Here is a 25,989-nt window from a genome sequence, read left to right as displayed (position 1 = left end):
TGGCAAAGGTCAGTATGTGTATATATTAGAACAGAATTTGGCAACTGTTAAAATAAAAAATCAGAGTATAATTTTGTTGTATGTGAAATTTCCACAAGGAAGACCCTCACGCTGTGGTTTCATGGTAAGCCTTGCATCATTTCCCAGCTGTGAGGAAAGACATTGCTGTAATATTTCTTTATATTTGATGAAAAATAAGAATTATATTAGTATCAGTTTTATCTTTTTGCTTTATTTTACCGAAATGAGAAATGGAGGAAGCTTCAATGACACCAGGGGTTGGGTTCTGTCCTGTGCTGAGGCCAGACCGATGCAGAGGATGGTCAGTGAGCCTGTTGCAGGTCCCTGGTCCTTTAGTCCTATGAAGCAGTTGCAGCAGCAAAGGCTTGCTCTAATCACAGGTAGCTTCCAGAGGCCACATGTGAACTATGGTAAGGGAGCTGGGTCTGGTCCCTCTCTGTTCCCAATGGTCCTCCCCTCAGTGAGACATCCCCTGTGCCCAGGGAGTGGCTGCAGCAGGGGCTGGCTCTGGAGCAGCTTGGCAGGACAGGCAGATTTCCTGAGCTCCTTTGTGCCATTTGAACTACTCAAAGGAGCTTAGAGCACATGAGAGAGTCTGGCTTGCCTCTTTCTCTGGCAGCTGGAGTACGATGCTATGATCAGAGTGAGCCTGTTCTGCCTCTGGAAAGCTGCCCGCGCTGCGTGATCAATAGGAGGCAGTTAATGTAGGATGAAAATAAACCCCAGCACTGGATATAGGACAGGAGCTGACTGTACGTAGTGCCTTTGATATTCAAGGTGTCCCAAAGCACTGCACGCATAATGCATTAGTTACTGGCGATGTATTGTATTTGTAGATAACAGAGTATATACATTGTTTTTTGCAACGGCTCATACATGGCCAGGGATACCAGAAGCTGGTTCACTGAGGGAAGGCCTTATGGGCCAGGAAGCTGCAGGATTATTCCTTACCCCTCTTCAAGTGCTATGGGATTCTTGATTTTGGACAGCCACCAGAAGCAGACAGACTCTGCAGCAGTTAAAGTTGACACGTACGTATTGAACCTCTTGAGCACTTGGGGTCTAGCTTAGTACAGTACATTGTGCCTGCAACTGTGCAGGGCCGACATTTCAGAGTGCGGCTGGGAACCCACTTAAATTGCATATAAACATTTTGATTTACTAAAAGTATTTTTCTGTGGCTGTGTCTATATATGTGTGTACATTACTCTCTATATATGTATATTTATAAATATCCGTATGCGTATATATAGACTTACACACACATATGCACACAGACTTTTAGAACTGTGCTATTTGAATGACAAAATACCTAGGGATGCTCAGCTATTGGGGTTGCTGGACTGAAAAAATGTCATTTTCCATTTAATTTGTTGTTAAAGGGGACCCTTTTCAGCAGAACTGAGGAGCTCCTGAATTGTTCCATTGTACTGGTTTTACTATCTCATTTTGGAGTTAAATGGAGGGAAAGAAAATATTTATAATGTTGATAAAATAAACTTACTTTTGTTATTTAATAGCATCAGTTACTTTTATTATTTAATGTTTCAATGCTAGAGATCTCTTTATGTGTTATCCAAGACATGACGATGTCATACATTTCTCACTAATTATAGCATCCCTCAATATTGTGAGATGTGAGGCTGAGTGACTCATATAAGACAGGAGTTCAAGGCAAATTTTGCTCATTACAAAATGGGCCTCACACTCCAGTGGCTCTTTCACCATTTCATGTGATGACTTGTCTGTGTTTTAGCACGTTCAGATGTCTGTGGATGTTTTTACTGACACCTGTCACCTTTGCTTTTCCCCAGCAGCAATAGAATTGCTCAGTCTCAATTCATAGTGCCGTAGCCTGGAATCCGGACTACGTGAGATGTTCCCTGCTGCATGAGGACTGTCATATAGAGGCACCATAGACATAAAGAAAATAGAACAAAATCGATGTTTTGTTGCCATTGATCTTTCCAGTAATATTTGCAAAGCTGGAACTGTTGTTGCTGAATAGATGGGGCACGTGGTTTTTCTGTTGGTGTGGCAGTGGGAGATTTGTTTGAGTAGTATTTAATGGCCTCTTTTGCTCATTTTTGCCTTTGCTGTGATAGTGACACACGTGGTAGTGGAAGTCACTAACACACAACTTCACCTAGAAGGTGGCTATTTTCCTTTCAACCATCCCAGATGCCTCCTGTGGGGTGTGCCTATGTCTTGACCCTTCCAGTGTATCAAAAACATGTTGAGATGGTCTGACTTTGGGCAAAAGCTATGAAATGGGGAAGGTACACTGGTAGCCTTAAGTTGCTGGGGGTTTAATGGTGCTCAAGAGATGTATGGACATGATGGGAATTTGGATGCCTTGAAAACACTCCAAGGACAGCTCTGTCCTTGCACTCGATGTACTGCAAGAAGGAAGCAGTTCCTCATGCTGGTTCATTTGAGGTCTGTTATTTTCTTTCCCCCACTTTTTGCTTCTTTTGCACCAGATTAAGATCCATAGAGATGTATTTTATAATGGTGTTTAAGCTTTTGTATAAGAGCCCTCCTACCATGTTGAAAGTAACATGTCTATCACTGTTATACCTATTATTTTCTATTCCTCAGACATTACTTCCTGTCTTTATTTTCCTCACTGAATCTGAGCCAAAGTGACATTGGGCTATTTTCTTCCTAATTATTCTAAAGCATCAAATGAGAGCATCTTCAGTCATTTAAGCGGTCCTGGACACAGCTTATCGTAAACCTGTGCCTTTCTGGGTACCTGTGAAGCTCTAGGATGCAGGGTTACAGGGTTCACTGTGGTACTCATCTTTTCATTTTGCTTTCTTAACAACAATGTAGGCAACTATTTTTCTTAGTAATGGATAGCTACAGCTTTGAAATCCCATGAGCTGCCTGCCAAAATCCGTTGACTGCAACGGCGACTCAGTAATGTGCTAAAAGGGACTTGCTAGCATACTGATGAAGACCAGAATTTTATGTGGAGGATGTGTCTCAAGCTTCAGTGCTTTAACACCCTTTGGAAGGGCAGGATGCAGCTCATGGCTACACTGTGGAAATGCCTCACCCAGCTCTGCATCCAGCACTTGCGGCGAACGGAATATATAGAGGGGTCAGGATGTCTCAGCCTTTGCTGAGGAGTTACCGGTACAGAATGAGCAGCTCAGCACTTGGCTTGGGCTGCCTAAGAGTAGGCCAAGTACTTGGGCAGTTTCTCACTTCTAATTCTATTTGAAATCTGGCTTGGGAGGGATGGACTACCCAGCAGTCAAAGCAGTGACCATGGCTAAGTGTACTCCAAGTTATGCCGTGGCACCGTGCTTCTCCAGACTGTTTACCTGAGATCCTCTGTAGGTACTGGAGCTTGTGGGCCTCCCTTTCCTTCCCCAGCAAGTTTCCAGCACTGCTGCCCATGTTGATGCCCACAGAGAGTGGTGTTCTCTCACCCCCTGTACATGTGCACTGGAGCAATGCCCCCCACCTTGGCCAAAGGATTTCCTGGCCACGTATGGTGCCGTTCCTGCAAAAGGGGAAAATTCCCTCCCTTGGGCCTTGATCGCACCAGTAAATTCATTACATTTGACTTCAGTGATTAGACAGGCTTAGAGCTGAATAACCTTACTGTATTCAGCCATCAGAGTGCATCTTGTCTCCTGCCTTATTTATAAGGTGCCACATTCCAGTCTCAGCTGCAGTTTCTTGTTTCTCAGACTGCTTTTTTTCTTTTTTTTTTTCCTATCTATCCTATGCAGTACACATGTATCTAGTTACTTAGGGAGTGGGGAAGACTTGCAGCTTGTTTTAAAAACTACTCACTCTGATGTAGCACGTGACGACTTCTAGAGTCTAAGCAGGGGAATGCCTTGCAACAAAAGGAATTGTTTCAACATAAACACATCTATAATTCAGGAAATAATTTTATGCTTAGCCTTTAAAAGCAGTCAGCTTATGCTCCTGCATCCCCTACATGGAGGAGATTTTGGGAATCTAAGGCAGCAGTGATTCCCTTGACACACATTGTACGCGTGTGATTATCCAAGAAAGAAGGTGAATATCTGAGAAAGCAAAAGACATACTTTCCTTAGAAATTTGTTTCTATTATTTTGCCCCTATCCACTAGAAACAGAGCCCTGTTGGGAATGCTATTTGAGTTCACTTGCATGTTAATAGCTCCAGCATTCATACACAAAGTACATAGAAGCTGTAGCATTTTGGCATGCAAGAAATAAGCACTACTTCATTTAGCAATATAGTACTACGCATGTAATTGCTTCATCTAGAGCCAGCCTCCTTTTGCTGGCAAAGTGTAACACCTGGCTCTTCAATTAGTCACTGTCTAGGAGACTGCTTGATGTGTAACCTACCACTCAGCAAAGTGTGCACGGTGGTAATCCAGTGCTCCGTTATGACAAGTGCTTCAGCAATTATCTAACTACTAATGCATCAACCACAGTAGCAACTCATTTCTTAATGTTACACTTTATTTTAGTGAGAAAAATGGCCTCCTGGTTCCAGACACCTTAATGACCTTCAATTATTGCTTTTTCTTCAGCCTGTGGCCAAGCAGAGGGAGAAGGCAGTCCCTGTTCCTACACATATTCAGGAATGCAGGTCCTGTCTCGGAGTTGCAGGAACCAGTTAGGTTTGTAGGTATGGAGAAGCTCAAGAAGCTCTTGAGCTTGATGCAGCAGGCATGAGTGATTTCTACTTGGCTAATTAGGCTCTAATAGATGGTCCCACTTTTCTAGGGCTTTTTGTTTTCCCCATATGATATTCACACAAAAAAATGAAAGGTGACAAAATTAGAAAAGCAAAGCTAAACTGGCCCCGGGAATGGGGACCCTACAGAATGCTTTCCATAAGTATTGCTATTTTCTGCTCAGGGAGTTGTGATGCGAGCTACTGAATGTCACTGTAGTGAGTATTTACATACCACAATTAGAGATATCCACTTTTAATAAAGCAAAACGGGTACATTTCTTCTTCAAGCTCACTGCTCCCAATATTTATGTCATCCATCCACAGGGATCACCACACTGGCTGGTGAGGCACACCCTTCTATTTGCAAATCCTGAGCCTTTGCAAAGTGAGCAATGAGCAACGACAAAAGCAATGACACCTCTGCCTGCTCCTTAGCCATACCGGATGTTTTCCTTCCAAATGGATGGAAACAACGCCACATCAAAAGCAATGATTACTATAGGTCACAAAGCAAATAGCTGTCTTCCCTCTCCTGTCCCTCACTTCAGCGCTTTTCCGAGGACCAGGGTTTTTTTTCTTGATCAGAATGGAAAAACTTGAAAAAGTGTTGCTTGTTTTAAGAGGAGATGAGTGCAGTTGTGAGTTGTTTTCTCCTGTGGTTTTTGCCGCTATTGTTATAGTGTCCTTATCTCCATGGCATGTGGGAGCAGTAAATTCACGTCAAAGCTTTGAAATAAGTGAGCTTGCTGGCAGCTAATGGCAGGAAGGAAATGGAACATAATTTTACTGAAATTTGATTTTAAATAATCTTGACTGCTCTTTGCTTTTCCTTCCCATTTTTTTGCTCTGTCCTTTTCAGACCTTCCTCACTGAAGTCTTTATTCTTCAATGACCTCTTTTTTTCTCTAGCTCACGCTACCTTCATTTTTGATTGGAAAGGTCAAAACCCTTCTCATGTGCTTGTCTCTGGGACAATTCTGCTTTACTAGAATCACAGGCGGTTTTATCTTCTCTGACCATGCCCAGCCATGGGTAGGGAATGTTGAAATTCTGCTGTAATAGGGGTGAGTTGGACATGCTGCACTAAAGGCACCTCTGAGGGTAGCTGTAGTGTCTCAGGATTAAGCAGAGAGGAAGCATGATGGACTTGGGTATTTCACCTGAGGGGTGTGAGGTTGATTTCAACCTTTCTAGACTTAGTTTTAATATCAATAGGATAATATCAATTGTCTACCCTCATGTTCTATCCCTTTGAGATCTTCATGTTAAATAATCTTTGCCTGGGAAAAAGTGATTGTGTTTGCTCTGTGACGTGCTTGCGAGAAGTGGCAGCTGCTTCCAAGGGGTGAGCAAATGTGCTGGTCTCTCGTGCAAAATGGCTGGCCCTGCTACCGTACAGTTCTGCTCAGCACATATCTCAGAAAAATCACAGGAAAATGGCCGAGTCTTATCAGTTTTTTTCTTCCGTACACATGTCACTGCAGAGCGATTCCTCTCCATCTGCCTCCTTTGATCACGCAACAGCTTTGAGAGAAAAGAAAATAAGTGGCTGAGCCTTCAAAGCACTAAGCAGCTCTTGGGAGCTTTGTCTCTCTCTAGCTTACTGCTGCACCTCACAGATCTGGGGAAAGGGAAAGGGGGGGATGCTTTATGTGCAGAAAGATCCAACTATTGCCTTACTGGCAAAAGTAACATCTCTTTGGAGGCTACCTATTCCAGATGCTCCACCATGTGCCAGGCAGAGTGTAATAGGAGCTGTCTTCCTTTCTTAAGGGCTCTTGCATGCTCTTTTTATTAAATGTGTTTCTCTTCCTGGTGCCGGGGAAGGGGGCAGCCCCAGGATGGGGATTCCTGCCTGCTTCCTCTCACAGCAGCTAGTGTGGAACTGCGGTTTGTAATGGGTGCCATCTAGCTGCCCTCACACTATGGGTTGCATATACTCCATCTCCTGTAACTCTATTGGAAAATGAAATAATCAAGGGTTAAAATCCTTTTCCAAATGGACTTGGGAGCTGCCAGCCTTGGCCACTGGCCCATCAGGGTGCAGTACATTGGGGAGAGGAATGTGGAATATGACTGCCAGTGTTTCTCTGTAGAAATCATCGCAAGGTGAAACGTGCTTTCACAGTGGGAAGTGAAGGTTATTTTCCTTCTGCCCGTATTATTTCGTGCTGTAAACCCTGTGCCAGTCATTTTGGATGCAGCCGGCTCTTTGGAAGCAGGAGGCTTTTGAAAGATTTTGGGAAGTCTAGCCAATGATATAGCTGAGGACTCAGGTTCTGCGTCTCTCACACAAACCTTCTGACAGTCCGTGGAGGTTTCAGTGTCCTCTCTGAGTCAGTGAGCAGAACATTTTGCTACAAACTACAGTCCTTCCTTTGTGCCACTGTTATTGCTACTCTGCTTCTGCACAGTTTGTAGAACAGCTCTGGCTTTACAACCTTTCACTGGGAAAAACCAGGATGCATTGTGGGGAAACATGATTCTCCTTCGAATGCAAATACTCATCAAGCTGCAAGTGTGTGCTAATGAAAATGCAATGTACGTAAGGACTTGAACCTGGTTTATGAGACATCCCACTGAGCTAGCAGTGACATTATTCTGAGCAAGAACTGACCTGTTGTTTTATTGCAAAACATAAAGGTTATGCAAAAAACAATCCCTATATTTAATGATATGCTTCTTTCTTATGAAAGTCTGACTTTACAAGTCTAACTGTGTGTTACATGGTTGTGTCACAGAATAAGGAAAGCAGTCACTGTGTCTTATAATTTATTAGCACATCTCACTGGAGGTACTGTGGTCAAAGGGGTAGAGCAGAAGGCAGCAAATCAAGGGGTTGAGGTTTTATTCCTGCTACTGCCATTGAGTTGGTTTGGGTAAGTCATTTAACCTTCCTGTGCATCAGTTTCCTTATCTGTAAAATGGGGATAATATCATGTCCCCATACACACACAGGTAAGGTGCTTTGTGTTGTAAGGCCAAAACCTGCTGTATATTAGCTTATTTATAAGGTTTTTTTGTTATGCCTTGTAATGTTACTGTTATATAGTATCCTGCTTGTTTTGGAACCATTTTTTGAAGGATAATGGGAGTAGCCCTGTCCCGTGCTTTTTACTTTAGCTGGCTTAAATTGAGATAATAAAGAGTGCTGGAGGATGATGACTTTCTAATGAGCTAGTTTGCACTGCTTATGCTTGATTTCCATGTTTGAGCTATCTTGTATTAAAAATTTTAACTCAGGTGATATTTTTAGTCAATGAAAGCATTCAGGTGGTTACCCTTCCTCCAGAGGATAATATTTTGCTGAATTTTAGAGCAGTAGTATTCCATCATATTGCCTTCATTGAACACAGAGTGTTTCATTTGGGAGAGCCCATCTCAGAAATACCCCTTTCTGTCACCTCTGTTCTGTCATTGAGGATTCACAGTATTTTGTCCAAGAGCTCAGAAATCACCACTTGAGTTTGTTGATGCTAAAGGTTTCTGGGGAACAAACCCAAACATCTGAGGGAGCAGACTCTGGTCTTCACACTAGCATCTCCTCTGGCACCTTGGCAAATGAGAGATGAAAATTGATAAAGAATGAGACAACAGTTAGCAAAGAGTCATGGAACTGGAAGTGTCTCCTGTAAAAAGGAACAAGTCTAAGAAGGAGTTGTCATGTGGGATGGTGATGAACAGCCATATGATGGAAAGGCTGAGTTTCCATCAGGCTGCATAGTGGATATTCACTTGCTGCTTCCTGGAGGTGGTGGAAGAAGGATAAAGGACAGATCCTGATCTCCTCTGCACTGAATTCAGTCCAGGTGAACCAAGGTGTGACAGAGGTCAGAATCTGGACCGCTTCATAATATGTTTAGTTCCCTTAGTAAAGCAGTAAAGCCAAATAACAAATGCGCATAATCAGCCAACATTTCATGGGCATCCAGAGTTCCAGTATTTGTACATATCCTATTATCTGAACCCACATCTGTTCCAGGAGTTGTAATAACATCACAAAGGGCTCTTTTTTGCTGCCTGACCCCATGCATAATGCCCTGGAGCTGTGCATCATGAGGCTGCCAGCTGGCAAAAGGAATCCCAGGCATGCAGCAGCACCCACAAAATGAAGCTATATGTTTAACAGAGAATCAGGGTCCAGGTAATCAGCAGTGAAGAGGGAAGCAGGAAGGGGGAGGGTTTTTTTGTAACAAAGTCAGAAAGTATTTTCTTCCTTGATTTTCTTGCATTTCCTCTTTATACAAAGTATCTCGATCACTGTGTTGCTAAACAAGGAGATTTTAAAGTAGGGGAAGGAGGAAATCTGTATACAGTGAAAGAGCTGTTTGCTGTTCCTTTTGGACAATTTTTCTGTATTGTGACTTGTGTGGAAATGTACAGAATAAAAGTGAAGAAGCGCATGCCTTGGCTGGGCTGAGTTTCCTTGTGTTATTTGCCAGTAGGGCTGGGTTGCCGCTTCTGGCAGAGCGCTAAGACTGGTGTGACTCGAAAGCTGTGAAGAGCTAGGGGGAGTGGAGGAAGGAGATGCAAGGGTCACAATTCTGCGTGTGTGTGTGTGGCAGGGCAGGAGAGGGATGGGAAAGGAGTGTTAGGCCTCTGGATAAGCCAACTTCAAACTCATGGTAATTAAAAAGGTTAATGATACCCATAATATTTCCAGGGAAACCTTCTCAGTCCCTCAGTAAATTCAGATTGTCAGCACAGCATTCAGTGTGTGCAGGAGAGATCCATCAGAGATTAACAGAACTGTAATGTAGGCATATAGGTCACCTCCGGGTCTTAGCTACGCATCCCAGGAGTGTTTCTCCATTCTCTGATTCACCCCCCAATTATCTTAGGTTCTTAGTTTAGCACTGTTTTAGACTAACCCATGAGCATATAATGGCGCTGTTTGTTTCTGCCCAGCTGTGTGTGACTGAAGAAATTTCTGTCATGGTCATTGCTTACTTTCTTGTCTTCAGCAGCTGCCCTCCCTGCCCCACTCAGGAGCTTCTGCACCGCTTCTGACACCAAGTTTTCATGGCCTCTCTCCCATGCAAGTTGATATTTCCTAATGGTTCCCTTGCCTTTGCTCTCTCATCCTGAAATCATATTTCGGAATCATTTTGTGATGTTTCCTTTGCCCTGTCTCTCTGGGACAGTGCTGGCCACAAAAACACCTCCCTTGCACATGGTTCTGGCTCTCTCCTCCACTGCAAGCCCTTTGATGCTCACCGCTGCTGCCAGCAGCCAGCTGTGTGCTTGTCTCTTTTAAAGGATATCTTAAGCCCCCTTTTCCTGCTGTCTCAGACAGCCTGAGTATATTATCATTAATAATAATCGTGCTAAAAAGACTGAATGTTCTGCCTGCGCAGGACTAGCCAGAGCTGGGTGAGAATGTAACCTAGTCATGAGTTACCCCGGGCCTTTCTGCACAGTGAGAAAGCACTACCAAGCACAGCTTTGATGGTCATAAGCACAAACTCCTCTGGGGTCCTTCAGAGTCACAAGCTGCACCAAATGGCTGCCAGCTGCTCTCTGGAAATGTCCGTGGAGAAGAGATGCTTTTTGATGTGCTCAGAGCTGCCCTCACAGCAACATCTGGAGGTGTTCCACCACCTGCAGGCAGAGCTGCTCGGTGATACATTTAAAAAATGAGAGTACAGCTTTACATCTTACCAATTTTGCACCCAAAATTCTTGAAGGTGTGTGGCCTTGCACACGTGTGTAGTTCTGAAAAGAGTCCAGCTATTGCTTTGTTCATCCATTGTAATTTGCCCTTGTTCCTCATCATTTCAGCTATGTTAGCTGCTTCAGGGCTGATTTCTAGCCAACTTACCCTACAAAAATCTTTCATAAAGCTGTTGCAATTCATAATGTGTATTTATATATATACACCCACATACAAGTATGTAAATATCTTTCTCATAGGCTAAGACAATTTCTTAAGTGGGGAATTCCCTTTTTCATGCAACCTTTCTTTACATATGAAATGTAATAACTTTTAACTGTTTCTTTAAAAAGCTAATCCTTTCATAGTAGGAATGTAACTACAATGAAAAAAAAAAGAAATCCATTTGTGGGAAAAAAAAAAAGAATCCTGACAGGAATCATTTGCTTTAAAAAAAACAACCCAGAAAACCCCTGCAGTTTCACTGCAGCCAAGTGACTTCAGTATTTCCCTGCAGTTAAACTGTCGTTCTCTCTCTCAAGGGATCTTTTAAACTAGGTAGTGATGCTTGTAAGAGATATTGCCAAGGTTGTTAAGTTTAAAAATAGGTAAAGATTGGAAGTGGTCCCGTAGTTTCAAGGTGTTCGGTCTCATGTTTTTCATGGTCAACGGTTGGTATTGATACATGAGAGTTGTATTTGCAGCCATATTAGTTCACAGCAGGCATACCACAGGAGCAGCAAACTTTCAGAACTGCTCCTTCTCCTGCCCCATCTGTCCATAATCATAAGTGGTGTTAGGGATGTTTGAGTGTATGTGTTTGTGTGTGTGTTTGCCAGGAACAGCTTTTATGTGAACATGGAGTTAAAGTATGAGTGTGCCAACTTCATGGATCCTGCTTCTCTCAATCAGTAAGGCAAGCAATCCCACAGGTAGGAAGGTGAGCTGACCCTGAAAACTAAAGATTTTGTGTCCCATGGGTATGAAACAGGAACTGCCAGCTGGGACTTAAATGGACAATCTGTAGCGTAATAGGAAGCCAGATGAAGCACTGCCTTCAGGTTAATATCTGTAATCAATTTGCTATCTAATCAGGGAGCTAATAAAAATCAGTAGCACTACCTGTCAGAAGAACTTTTGACTGCAGTCTTGTCTGTTCGGCATTTGTCACCAAAGAACCTAATGGCTTGGCAAGAAACTGCACAGGGTAATTCACTCTCATTTGTGAGGTTTGGACTTTGGGATGCAGTGTCCTGCAGAAGTCAGAGGAAAGCAGAAAGCTTCTCACCAAAGGGTGGGTGTAGATCAGCTCAGGTGGGTATTCTGTTATGCTGGACAAAAGGTGGAGGGTACATAGTAGTTGGAGGCTTTTGTTGATGATTGATTGGTTTTTTAATAGAAGAATGAAGAGGAGATTTAAAAATTAAATAGTAACATTAAAAAGATAGCTCTGAATGGTATTCTGGATCCTGAAGCCTCATCTAGCCTGAACCACCATGAGTCAAACAATGCTGTTAGGTGATACAGACTAGTGTTTGGCGTCTAGAATTTGGAGGTTTGCCGCTGATATAATTAGCCAGCAGGCTGAGGATGGTCTTTGCTAGAAATAGGGTGTGATTACCTGCCTGCTTCTGTTAATGCCATGTATGTGTCAAATTTATTTGCTGACAGAACTGATGGTATTCTAACAAGCTCTGGTCTTTCTCATTCCATTTATGAATATATATTTAGCTTCAGGAGCATATGTGTTTTGCTAATGGATCTCAGTATCATCCCTGAAGTAGGTAATATTGGGATGCAAGGCGCCATATAAATATAAGGGATCATTATTCTGGCTGTTGACTCTTTTTCCTTGTTTCCTACTTCTGCCTTTTACCAAATGTAAGGTGAAAGGGCAGATATAATCAGTTGTGATCAGTTCAATAAGACAATCGCAGAATAAGGGGTCACTGGATAACTAACAGTTTCTCAGTGCAACAGCGCTATTAAAAGTTCTCCATAGTCTTGTCAGTCATTTAAGCTTTTCCATTTTAATTTTTAGTTTGTGCAACCTAATGTTGCGGTGAGGGCCAGAAATTTAGGATATTTTCACAGATATAACTGGAATTAATGTTATGTTATGGTAAACCGATGAACAGCTTGTAGGTTGCAGATTGAAGCTTGTAGATTGAAATGTCCCATAATACAAAACCACGTGAGCCGTATTGTCTGTAGCTGCATGCGTGCATGATTCCACAAGTTGCCCTGAAATTCTTACTCTGGATTTCCTGTCAAGCTGAACCGTACTTGTAGTTCCCATCTTTAAAAAGTGACCTCTGCCTGGGTGACCTAATTGTGTATTGCAGTGCTTTGCAGATCATTTGGGATTTTTTTTCCCCCTTTAATGATGAAGGAGGTTAGATCTGTATCCAAAAGTTAAGCATCCGTGTCCACATGTGGTGGAAAGAGAATAAGAGCTAAGGTCTAATTAGGATTATGAGGCACTGTTTGATTTGGTATATTAATACCCTCAAATCTTCTCATGGTTAAGATTTTTTTTTCCAAAAGCTTCCATAATTTTCTGTGTTCTGATTTTTGAAAAGCCAGCAATACCGTATCTGGATTATCCTTTTCTTTTCTTTCTTTCTTTTTTTTTTTTTTTTTTTTTTAATTAACAAACACAGATATTAATCTTTCCAGAATATAGATTCACAGATTCTTCTAAATTGTAGCCTTTTTCAATGTCCTAACTCAGTCATCCAAAAAAAGAAGACATCTGTAAAAATTACTATATGTATGTGGAGGCCTTGAAGTCAAGGACTTGGGAATGGTGGATAATTCAGAAACACCATTGCTATTGGCCAAAGGTAGTTTTTATGCTTTAGATTCTTCCTTGTTACTTGTCTCTTGGGGAGATAAAGCTTTTTGATGTCAGAAATGAACTTTCTGCTGCCAAACTGTAATGCTTAGTTGTAATTGTTTCAGATCTGCACTTTTGTCTTACCCAGACATATTGAAACTTCCTGTTGCTGCTTCACTTCTTTCCTAACCAATAGGAGAGGTTTTGGCGGCTCTTTGACACGTATCCGCACTAGATCACAGAAACAATGCAAGCAAACAAAACCAGGTGACTACGGGCTTCCTTTGGACACACAGCAAGAGATGGTTTTTCTACTCATGTGGAAAGAAAGCTCCCTTAGGTTCTGCAGTCGCAGCATTTAGTCAACACTTGATGGATTGTTTCATGGGGAGGGGAGATGGATGCTACAAATTCAGTATATTCTCTGGTGGCTGTTTGCTCACAGGCATTGCATGCAACATCCTCTTCTGCTAGACACAGCAGAGCTCCTTAGTTGTTTTTTGCTCAAGTGCTGTGGTTTGGGCTGGGCTGGGCACTAAATGAGCAAAAAGATGCTCTCTTTAACCTCTCTCCTTCAGAGAGGGAGACAGAATAACAGAGAAAGACAGAATAACAGAGAGAGAGACACTTATGGGTTGAAAAGAAATTAAACTAATGAAATATTGATATTGAAAAGATAATAATACTAATAAGAAAATAATGGAATATATACAATATATACAAAATCAGTATCAAGCTCCCAGGATGAAGATCATGTCACTGGCAGGCACTGGGAAAGTCTCACAGTGGACTCAGCGATGGATGGAAAATGGATTCCGGAACACATGGGTCAGGATCAAAGGCAGATGATCAGAGCCCTCCTCAGATGCCGAACATTGCAAAAAGAGACTGACCCCTTTGATCCCTCAGCTTTTATACTGAGCATGATGCAGATGGGATGGAATACCCCATTGGTCAGTTTTGGGTCACCTGTCCTGTCCACTTCTCCTCGCAGGTTCGACCCCTCTACACTTTTCCACTTCTGACTCTCCGACAGGGCATATAACAAAGTGAGCTGACCTTGGCTGTTATAGCAATAAGTATAAGCAGGAGCCTCTCTGCATACCATTTATTGGTATTAACTATAAACATCAGACCTTATCTGCTAGAAGCAGATACTGAAAAACATGCTGTTAATTTCAGAGAGTGCAATTAGTTAGAAGAGACTTAACTGAAAAGTGAAATTACTGAAAAGAAAATTGGTTCTGTTTTACCTCAAACCAGGACATCAAGGTTTCCAGGTCTGCCACTTCTGGGAGACTTACTCAAAGCATTTCCAAGTCAGAAAATCTCTCGTTACTCTACCCACAGCTATCTTGGGGGGAAGAAAGGGACTTGCTCTTACTGAGTGACTGTGCCTTCACAAATTGTCTTTGCTGTTCCTAGATATCTCACATCAGACAAATGCTTAACTGCACCTCCTGTTTAGTGTGAGAGGTGTGTTATGGCTCACCAACTGCACGTAGATCTATGACTCTGATGAACCCAAGATGGATGTGGGAGTCACCATGGGTAACCTCCCATGAGAAGGCTTTAGGAACTGTAGAAAGCTGTCTGGGTCCCAAAGCTGCAGTTTGGCAATGTGCAGACTTTCATGCCAAACCTATCTGCTTATTAAAACACACACGGAATTTCTGCTGCTGTGAAATACATTGGTGAGGACATCTGGTCCAACCCCACACTCCAACCAGGGTCAACTTCGAAATTAGGTCAGAGTGCTCAGTGTCAGATCCTTGTGTCTAGAACCATTATTTGGGTCTTATCAAGGCCTTCCTTGGGCTTATATAAAAACAGAAAGAATGAAAAAAGTACTTGCTGTCAGGAACTGGAAGGATGAATAGACAAATGGACTGTTATTGCCCCCACTTTGGTAATCTGAGGCAACACAAAATGCGTGTGACTTGTAGAGTCAGGGACTGAACACAGCACAGGCACCTACAGATAAGTTTCTTTCACTTACTCAGAGGCACCCAGGAAATAACTGCTAGAACAGAGCTGCAAGTCCCCTGGCTCCCACTATGTTAGCTTCACATCTGGCAAATTTTATTGTGCTATGTGTCTCCTATTGAATTTTGTAGTTTCTCCAGTCTCTCTTGTGCTGAGGGTTGTTTCATGAACTTATGCACTTTGCTTTGAGTTGTTGGGTTTTTTTGTCCCCTGAAGCTAAAAGCTGCATCCCTATTGTGCAGAAAATAGGAAACAGATTTGCTCTTCTCAAATGTGTTGGGCCTTTAAATGGAAACTGGGAGGAGAAGGAGGGGACAGCCTGCAGCCCTGCCACATTCTTTCCATTGATACACATGACACCAGGCAAAAGTCTGATTCTGAACCCCTAAAACAATAGATATGGAAATGTTTTCTTTTTTGTTTTGTTTTTCTTCTGTCCCTTTTAAAGTGAGCATAGTGTTGAAAAGCACTGCAGAGCCTAGTCTAGGGCCCATGTCCTCTGTTAGTCCATAGAATAAGACAGAGTTGCTTACCCCACAAGTTCAAATACTAGCGTACTGGCCAACAACAACAACAAAATGGTTTTATCTCAGTGTGAACTAAGTGTAGCAGTTAAAAAATGATCTGCTCTAGGGTACAGCTGTGTTCATGCTTACTTAATTGTGGCCATGGAGAAGCAGTGTGCTTGACTGGAAGAAACAAATGCAATTTCCAGGCAAGCAGGTAAGTAATTCCTTATCTTCCTGCCACAAGGGTATGAGGTGTAGGTTCCTATGCAGGTGTCATGCTGTAGATACAGCTCGGCAATCTAACTCAGGCCTCAACCACCACTGTCTTTCAGGCATTTTCTTGTCGTCATATTCTTGTGTAACCATGAAATAAAGGAGTTTAATGAGGTCTGGTGCAGCCACAAGACAAAAGAGCAAGCTGGGCTACTGCTGTTTCTCATGCGATTGGAGAAGGCATAATGCATGGGCTGAAACTCTGGTGCCAGAGAGTGTCCAGTTCATGTCCTACACATACACACACAGGCAAGCTAGGATCTAGAAGCTTGAACTTAGACTCAGCATTTATTTCACTTACTAATAGAAATAAAAAAAAAGGGTCAATTCTGCATTTAACTTGTCTTAACCATCAATTTTCCACCAGTATACAGCAGGCAATAATATTGATGAAGCTTTCAGTTCTCAGATGAAATGTGCTACAGTTATTAATAACAATTGAATAAAACTAATTATACTTAAGGTAGAGCTATTGCTTTAACCCTTTTTTCGTTTGCCTCAACCTTTCAAACTCATCTTCCTGAAATAAATATGCCCATTCTTAGTTGTCACTCTGAAGTATTAATTAAAAAAAAAAACACCACAAAAAACTGCTCTCCACCACAAAGAAACAAACCTTGAGCAGAAGGGACTAATTTAATCTGCTTTATATGTTAATTAAGCAAATGCTTTTCAGAGGTTATAAAGCCAGATTTGGAATGAGAATGGTGGTCAAAAGGAGCAGTTCAGTCTTGTCCCACGTCTTAAGTATTGATGAGATGTAAGAAACAAGACTTCAAACTGGAGGACATTTGGTTAATGACTTTTACAGTTGTGAATGTTAGAGTTTTCACAATGTTGATCAAATAGTTCTGCACACAGGGAACAGGAAATCACTTTCCATTTTCTTTAATTTGTCTTCATTTTTTAGACAGCCTAAGCTTAACAGTGGTCTGTATTCTGAAGTGGTTCCAGATTCAATGCTCTTCCTCTTCTCAACTGTCCCAAATAACAGAGCACCTGGAAGTTAAAACAGTATTGTTGGCCTTTCTCAAATTCTGTTCAATAATCTTAGTGGGTGAGATTTGAATTTTGAAAAGCTGTAATCAGACAAGAGTTTGAATCGATAACTGTTTTGTGACATCTTGAGTGATAGCTTGATGTTCAGTGAATCTGAGTACCTGTAATCTTGAAGTTTTCTGAACACATTGTTATTGCAGCCTGTGAAGGTGTAAATTCCAATGGATTTACCTGTCATACTTTTTTTTTTTTCTTTAATAACAGTTAACCCAGCAACATTTGCCTTAAGCCCCCTTCCTAGATCAATTCTTCTAGCAAAGTGCTAGGTAATTTTTCTGTCTCACTCACGCAGCTGGCTTATTGTGTTACTGAGGGAAATAATAGGTGAGAATAGGAGCCACAGCGAGGAGAGTTTGAATGCATGTCTGCCTACAGTCTGATCTGGACTTTCCTTACAGAATGAATCTGGGTATTAGATAGGCTGTGGGGGAAAACCCAGCTGTGAGGATTCATATAGGATTGAATAAAAATTTTATCCCTGTTAATAAACCAGGACTCCATGAAGGATGACCTTTTCTTGGCCAGCTTAGGTAGTGTATCAATTTGGAGGGACTTCTCCCATCTTCACTTTTCAATTTCATGAATAAAAAAAAAGCCAAAAAACACAAAACCCACACTTGATAACCAGGTTCATAAATTCCCAGTACTTCTTTCATCATCAGAACAACCAGGGCAAAAACATTATATAAAGAGCATTGAATTACACTTGTGACCTGGTCCCATGACTATGCTTCAAAATTAGGTGTTTCTCAGTTTTTTGACCCACACTGTAGAAATAATTTGAGACATAAAGGGAGTATCATTTTACAACATTCCAAAACAATATTTCAGCTGGAAAATGAATGGTACCTGTAGATGCTAGAGTAAAGACAGGCAATCCGACTATGAAAGTGCTCCTCATTTCCTATCCCAGACAGCTGAAACAAAACAGATGTCACAGAAAAAGAAAAAAAAAGAAAGGAAAAAAAGGGAAAGAAAAAAAGTTAATCAAAATCTAAAACATGTCACTAAAGAAAGTTCAGACAACAACAGTGATGCAGGGTCATGGACTCATACAAACTCCTTATCAAAGACTCATGTTTTCTACCTCCTGAAAAAACATGATGGAGGAAACATAAATAGGCAAATTATACCAGGAGCATGAGAATTTTTTTTAAATATTGCGAACATTTCATTAAATATCATACTGCCTTTAGGCAGTTAATAGTGGTTCCTAATACAAATCTTGTGTTGCTGCTCTCAACTCCTTGATGATAGTACAATTTCTAGATATGCATTATTTACGCTGTCCTAATAGGATCTTATATTAGCATCATTAAGATGAAGAGAAGGATGCAGGTTATTTAAAGAGAGTGGGAAGAATGCTGAAGAGGAGGGAGATGCAGAGAGGGAGACAGAACTCAGTCTAATTGTTTGGAAAGCTCTACTTTGCAATATCTTACTGTTTAGACTGAATAATTGGAAAAGAAATAGCCTGGGGAGGCATATGCAATCTCTTGTACTGTTGAAATGAGAATTGAAAAAACAAGAATATTGTTACAGAAGTACAACTTCATCTATTCTCTTAGGTTCTGCAAGCCCGTTAATATCATATCAATAATGGTGTACACTAATTATCATTAATACTAAAATTAGGACAAAAGAGACTGCAGACCTCAGCTAAGACTGTGTTCCTTTATTTAAACATTGCATCTATAATATTAAAAGATCATGGGATCTTCAAAAGGCATAAAGTTCCTGATGGATCTCAGAAGACTGAGGATAAGACTCTGCTTCCTACCCATTTCCCAGTAGAAATAATAAGCATAAAGACCAACAGAGCTGCAGATTGTACACAGTTACCCTGATTGTTCCTGCCCCTCAAAGTAGAACTGAGTACGTTTGATCACATTCCCCTCCTTTTAAAATCTCCATAATTTCACTTTAGAAATGAACAGTATAGACAAAATGATTGCCAGCAATAGCTATAGTGGTTTTGTCAGAATTAGCCTAAAATTAGGATTTTTGAGTGATGTCAGAATGTATTTTGCACGGGAAGACATCTTCCCCTGTGTTCTTACCCCCTTCTAATTCTCAATGTGCAGAAGGAACCACTGAAATGAAGAATGTTCTGGAAAAAAACCAAAAGAAAACAACATGTAGTGTAAGTATGGCTATTTTCTTAAGTCTTTCTCACTATATTGACAGTTCCTACAGTTAAAAATGTGAAAAAAGACTTTGTGAGACAGGCTCCAATTTTTAAACATCTATATGTATTATATATCATAATATGTAAGTTTATGTTATAGATTTTAACACATATTCTGAACGTTTTTGTTAACTTTGGATTTTTTTATCAGCCTTTTAACATTTATATTCTGAACTTTTCCTGTAAAAAAACTGAGAGTGGAAGAATCAGGACTTTCTCCCCATTGTTTTCTTGTTCACTTTTTGCTATTGACAACTGTGTGTCTAATGCAATCTCATAATGCTGGGAACTAGATCTTTGGGGAAAACCTTCTATCATTTAACAAGAAGTGTTAGCATTGCCCATAGTAGTCCCCACACTTTGGCATTAGTATAAAATGTTTTGATGTGGATGTTAAAGGGTTTCAATGTGCTCATTTTTGTTTTAATAACAACCAGTCCAGGTCTAGGTCTGTGAATGATGATGCCATATTTTGTTAAACTCCTGAGCGTGAAAACCTAGATCAAGTTGACGTTGAAGCCAACAGCATCCCGCAGGAGTTTCCATCAAAGATGTATTGTGCTTTATGAGGGCCATGCAACTGGCTCAAATCTCAAGCAAGAAATTGCCAGTAAGTTAAGAACAGATGTATCTAATTTTGTTCTTATGGGGGGAAAATAATGGCCATTACGTTAACTAATGAGGTATTGCACATGCGCGGGTTATAGCTGTTCGTCTTTCAGTTTCTATGTTTCTAACAAGAGACTTTTATGTTGATTTCTCATTCTCTGTGTGTGTGTCTATATCTATACATTATATATATCATAAATTTCCTATTTGCTATAGTTATTTCTAAAAATAGTAGCAGGGAAAGGATGCTTCATAACCTTAATACAATTTCACTTTTTATTTTACTCTCTTGTGAAAATATCTAGCCAGCAAGCTACCACCTGAAGAGCTTTGCAACCCTATCATCTTCAGGAATGACCATTTTTAGGGCCTGAATTTTATTATGTCCTACTTTATGGATGAGTTGCTGTTACTTCGACAACTGACAGTCTCCATGCAGACTTGACTTTACTACAGCGAGTGCTGCTAGCTAAAGTGAAGAAAAAACCCTCTGTTAGTTCAATATATGCAAGCTTATATTTTAACCCTTGAAAGAGTGAGCTGATGAGCTCAACTGTGGACTGAGGTTGAGCCACTAAAGTGTTGGAAGAGCCAGCTATAAAGAATTCTCAATAATGGTATTTCTGAACGTTTGATAATTACTTGCCAATATTATATTCTCAGTGTTCTTTTGTTGCTGTGATTTCACTAAAATTCATAATCAAGGATTTAGCTGTCTGTTCTGCACTTGTGCTGAAGGAGAACATCTCATCATTTGATTGCACATAAGGAAAACTTGTCAAAACCACTTATATTTGTCTTTGAATGTGAAGTTTAGCATCATTATAATTACACAGGTGAACCCTTTACCAATTGACAAACAAATAATTTTAAAAGGTAAGAGAACGTTTTGATTAGTGGAATTTCTTCTTTGTTCATACATTCAGCTCAGAAGTGTGCTGCTTGCATCACACCATGGATGCAGTGTGTCCTAATGGTCACTCCCCACAATAGCAGTAATTAATTCTTAAGGAAATATAAGAGGAAATATTACTTTTAATTATATAAACAGAATGAAAGGTACTGATTTTGTATTTCAAAATGTGGTTACCGTTGTTTTACATTTTCACTGGAAAATGGTTGTGTGTCATGGTTCAGGATTGGAATGCTTTTCATTTTCCAATCACTTGACCTCTATGTAGTTAGCGCCGCAAATTTGTTATCGCTGGCTTGTCACTGAGAATAAAATTGACCATTTCACTTCAGTGTCTAGGGGAAAGCTATTTAGTACTATGACTGATACTAGCTGACTGTCTTAATGAAGTATCAAGGACTGATTCGGTGGCATTATAAGTACTACCTTCTCTACTTCTAAAGCCAGTCCTTTCATAGAGTAGTTATGCACGTGGGTATAGTGGCTTGAGAAAAAATAGGTATTAGCAAATCAAGTTCTTCCTGAGAGAAACTGAAAAGGAAATTTGCCTTCTATTTGTTCAGTAATTTTCTGCCAGAAGTTTGACACCAAATGAAAACGTCAACTTTATTGGTTCTGTTTCAATGGAAGAACGTTTTGTTTCTGCCTTTTGCTTTGATTTTTACCTAGAAATACATAGTGACAAAACCCCAGAAGACAGAACAATCATGGTAGCTTTTGCTCAGCCCTCCAAAATGAAATGCCGTTTTGTTTTGTTTTATACTTCACCTCAAATTGTGAAACTGGAGTGAAATGAGTATGTTTATTTAAATAGGAGAAAAAGTGATAGTGTACGCAAAGCAGCAATTTTTTTACCATAGCTAAGATTTATTTTTTTTAATATAAAATAGTCTTCAAATCCTGGCTACGTAGAACTTCCATTCCCAGGATTGCCAGCACAAAAGAAGAAAACAGTGCGAGAAGGCAACATACGAACAGCAGTCTTTTAAATGCTGGGGATCTGGAAAGACCTGCTGTGTTGCATTATATTTGTGGATTTGAAACTGCAACATGCAGATGTATGCACATGAATAATTTTGAGGACAAGAGCTGTAATCCCCTTGTAGAAAATAGAATCAGTCAAATGTGTAAAGTTACAACATGTATTCACGGTTTGGTGACTGAAGCTTAAGACCAAGTTCTGGGACAGTGACTTTGTTTTCAAATCTTAAGTTTTTAGCATATGTGCATGAAAGAATAACTTTCCTGGGTCCATGCTCTCTGTTTGCCTTCTTCCGCATACATCTGGGAAAAATGTTTTTTTATATACTGAATTACTTTAATACCAGAGTGAGGTATGAATTATTATTTTTGAACTCCATGGATTTTTCTACTCTAATTATAGGATTGATAGTCTCTGTGACAATACGCCTGCCATTGTGCAGGCTTGAAATGAAAGATAGAGTGAGACGGTACACAGCTCAGTAGTTGATTTCAATCTTCGATGCATTCACTAAATAATTCAGTATCACTAATGGAAATCTGATCTTAGCGCAGGAGTGGGGATGTGGGGCACTCAGTTGCCAGGGTTTGGCAGCTCAATAGCTTGGGAACAACAATGGAGCAAAAGGTGAAAAAAATCTTTAAACTATTGTCGAGTTCTCTTCTTTGCTTTCCTGGAATCACGTTACATCTTCCTGGAGCTGCTGTTGCTGATGGCTAGGGAGGGCGAGAGAAAGAAATTGATATTTACAGCATATCTGAAACAAACACAGCAAGCTCAGCCCAAGCTGACCTTTTAACTGGTGCACATGGGGTGATGTTGGCTTTTTGAAAAGTATAGCTTCATTCTACTCAGCAGTGGGACCAAAAATGGTGAAGCGCTTCTTGGGAGAAAATTGCAAAAAGCCTTGCCCTCTGACTTTGTAGTCTGAGCTTTAGAGTCAAAATTTTTTCAAGGGCATCTCTGGAAAAAAGTGCAAACTCCTGTTGGAAGCTGATGAGATCCAAGTAACTACGTTCTTCAGGTGGCTTGTGAAATGGCTACCTAAAAGTACTGAAAAACCCAGCTTCGGGGGAAAATTTGGTTCTTTTCAAAATAAAAAAAAATAAAATCCCTTAGTGAGAGGAAATTTATTATAGGTGGCTTTCTACATTTTGGCACAAACCATGTTTAATGCTGGGAGCTTCTTTTCCCAAAATTGCCTTGAACATTTACTGATTGAATTGGGATTCTAATTGGGGTCTAATACTTTTGGATTATTTATGAGAGTGTTTGCATGTGGCATCAATCAAAAATCCTTTTATAACTGCTTGTAGCCCTAACCTTCACTTTTCCTTTTTAAAAGAAAATTCAGTTGTGTCTCTCTCTTTCATTAGGTTGCCAATTTTTGGTTTGGGTAGCAAAGAAGATACATGAAAGTCAAAATTGGACTTCTACAGCTGCCCATCCATTCCTCACCTTTGTTTTTTGCTCAGAGTGGAACCAGCAGCTATAAACAAATGTTGAGGATTTTAAAGATAAGTATCACTAGAAATCTGCAAGAAAATTCTCCTTTCTATATTAATTGTACTAGAAAAGTAATAGTCAAAAACTATTTTTTCAGTATGGATTTTTCTATATGTCACAAGAATGGCAGATTAGGCTGTAGTTCCAGAGATCGTATAGGAAATAAAGCATTGGCTGGAAAACAGTCAGGAGAGACAAAACAGCAGAGAAGGTCTGGAGATAAGTCTCTCCAGCTTCACAGTTCTTTTAATAAGGAAAATATCTCTGTGTCAAGTAAATGATCATAGCTTATCTTTCATCTATCCCTTTTGTCCATGTTGCCCTGGTCTTTGCCACTGGGAGCCAGCATAATAGGCACCTTTCAGGCTGTGATTAACATATAGTCGGTGACGTTTTCTTGACAAAAGAAGTTATACTGGTCCTCCCCAGACTGCTGCATTGTCTCACCTCCTTCTATGCCTTTGAGTTTTATCTCAATATCAAAGGTTCGGTCAAGAAATCCAAGTGTTATACTCCATTAATATAAAAGGCATCAAACATAGCGGGCGATTTGGGGCAAAGAATATCTTTCTGTATTTGTACAGTGCTTGTTGCAATGGAAACCTCTGTTAAGCCTCAAGGTGCCATTGGAACAGAAATAACATTAACATTAAAACACATTTACTTTTTGTCAATTGAAAACTGAGATAATTTCTTTTTCAGTCATAGGTGCTTTAGACCATAACTTGTCCTCTGAGCAGCTGTGTTAACCTTGACTGCAGTTTTATTTCGGACTTTTTGAGTCAAATCCCAAGCTGTATCACAGAAAACTAGTTTCTGTGCATGTAAACTCAGCTTCAGGAAATTAATTTCTGAGCTATGGAAAACTAGGTATGGAGAAAAGCTATGAGTAAATTTGGTCAAAGATTGTCCATTGACATTACTTCTAAAATTTGGTGGACAAATGAGTCTTCTAACATCATGCATATCCTTGTGAAGAGCAGTTGCTTTCTGCGGAAAGTTTCCATTGTTTTCTGAGAAGCTGAAAATGTTAAGTTTTCAGTGTTTAGCTAAGACTCAGATTTGTCTAAGGAAAGGAAGAAATCTCTTAACCCGCTTCACTGAAATCACTTTTTGTTTCAATCAAGGTGAACTTACAGATCAGTCTTTGTCATCTTTCCTACTTTCTCTTTGTTACTCAGACATGATTTGAGCAACCTGGTCTAGAGGGAGGTGTTCCTGCCCATGGTGAGGGGGTTGGAACTAGATGATCTTTAAGGTCCCTTCCAACTCTAACCATTCTATGATTCTATGATTGACCATCTGAAATGCGTTATTGTGGTTGTATGGACAAACTCTGAGGGGTCGAAATGTCGACCGCTACCAGGTGTTTTTTGATGAAAAGTGTCTTCCTCTAGATGTTCATAGTGCTTAGCACCGTGATGCCAAGATTTCCTTGAGAAGCCCTCAGGGAGGGGCAAGTTACCATTCAGTTTGCATGCTCTGAAGCATGGAGGCAAAGTTTACTATTGAGTGCTCATTTCCACTCGTCCAGCTGCTCGAAAGAATATTCTCTCCATCTCCAGCCACCACTTTAGACTGCAAATCAAAGTTGTTGTTTTAAATTACATCACTGTCATTAAATCTGCTGGTGGTGCAAATCCTGAACAGCCATGCCAGGACTAAACACATAACTGTGTGATGAAAAGAAGATGCCAAGGTGTGCATGGAAAGGAGTAGTTTACTTTTCTAAGAAAGACTCCAGGTGGGTGCAATAGCCCACGCTGGGACTAGCCGCACAGTGCTTTTCATTGTCACAGATGGTAGGTGTTAGATGATGCAATGTGTACGGTGCCAGACAAATTACTTTTTTAGCTCATTCCTCGGGAAACAGGAGAAGAATCTGAACTGGATTTCCGTGCAAACCTGGAGCAGGAGCTGCAAGCTGCAAGCCCAGCTGAGACCCAAGCAGTCAATGGGCCCAGTCTTTCAAATCAAGGTAGAGACTTGCTCTGCGGATGGGGAATTACACAGAAATTGCCTGGAGTTTGGAACAAGTCCACTCAGTTTTAAATTAAGTTGTGGATTGGGGAACACTCCAATGGATGTAATGAACCTAAAAGTTGGAAAAGCCTGCTCTTAAATGAAAGCCTTGATTTAAGTGGTCCAGGAACCACTACAACCAGAAGTGTTGAAACGCCATGACAAAAGTTGTTCTCATGGCACTTTCAGCCCAAGTTGAAATGAAAAGCTGGGTTTTTTCTTTTTTTCTTACTCTTTTTTTTTTTTTTTTTTTTTTTTTGTTCCACCACGCCCCAACCCCCTCCCCCCCCCGCCAGCAGTGTGTCCGGTCCAGCACTGCCGCCGGCTAAGGGGCAAGCTGAAAGTCAGCGAGGCTAAAAAGTTAGAGCTCCCCAAACTCTGACAGCCAAAGGCTGTGGATGTTTGTGCCCGGAAAAATAGCTGAAGCCCCGGGGACTCTCCGCACCAGCCGGGGGGGTACTGTAAGGTGCCCCCCGCCCCTCGCTCTCCGGCTTCCCCCGTCCTCAGCGGCCGGGGGTGCCGTGATGAAGAGGAGGGGAAGTTGCCTTACAAGCCCGTTACCGGCCGGTGGGCCGGCTCCGCCGTCGCGGGGGCCGCGCCTCCCCGCCGGGAGCACGGGGAGCTGCCGCTGAGCCCCTCCGCCGGCTGAGCCCCCCCGGTCCCATCCCATCCCGTCCCGTCCCGTCCCGCCCCCTCGCCACCCTCCGCCCCACACCGTCCCCGTCCCCTAC

The sequence above is a fragment of the Numenius arquata genome, chromosome 2 (genome assembly GCF_964106895.1).
Source record: "Numenius arquata chromosome 2, bNumArq3.hap1.1, whole genome shotgun sequence".
Lineage (NCBI taxonomy): Eukaryota > Metazoa > Chordata > Aves > Charadriiformes > Scolopacidae > Numenius > Numenius arquata.
This window is presented reverse-complemented; position numbering follows the sequence as displayed.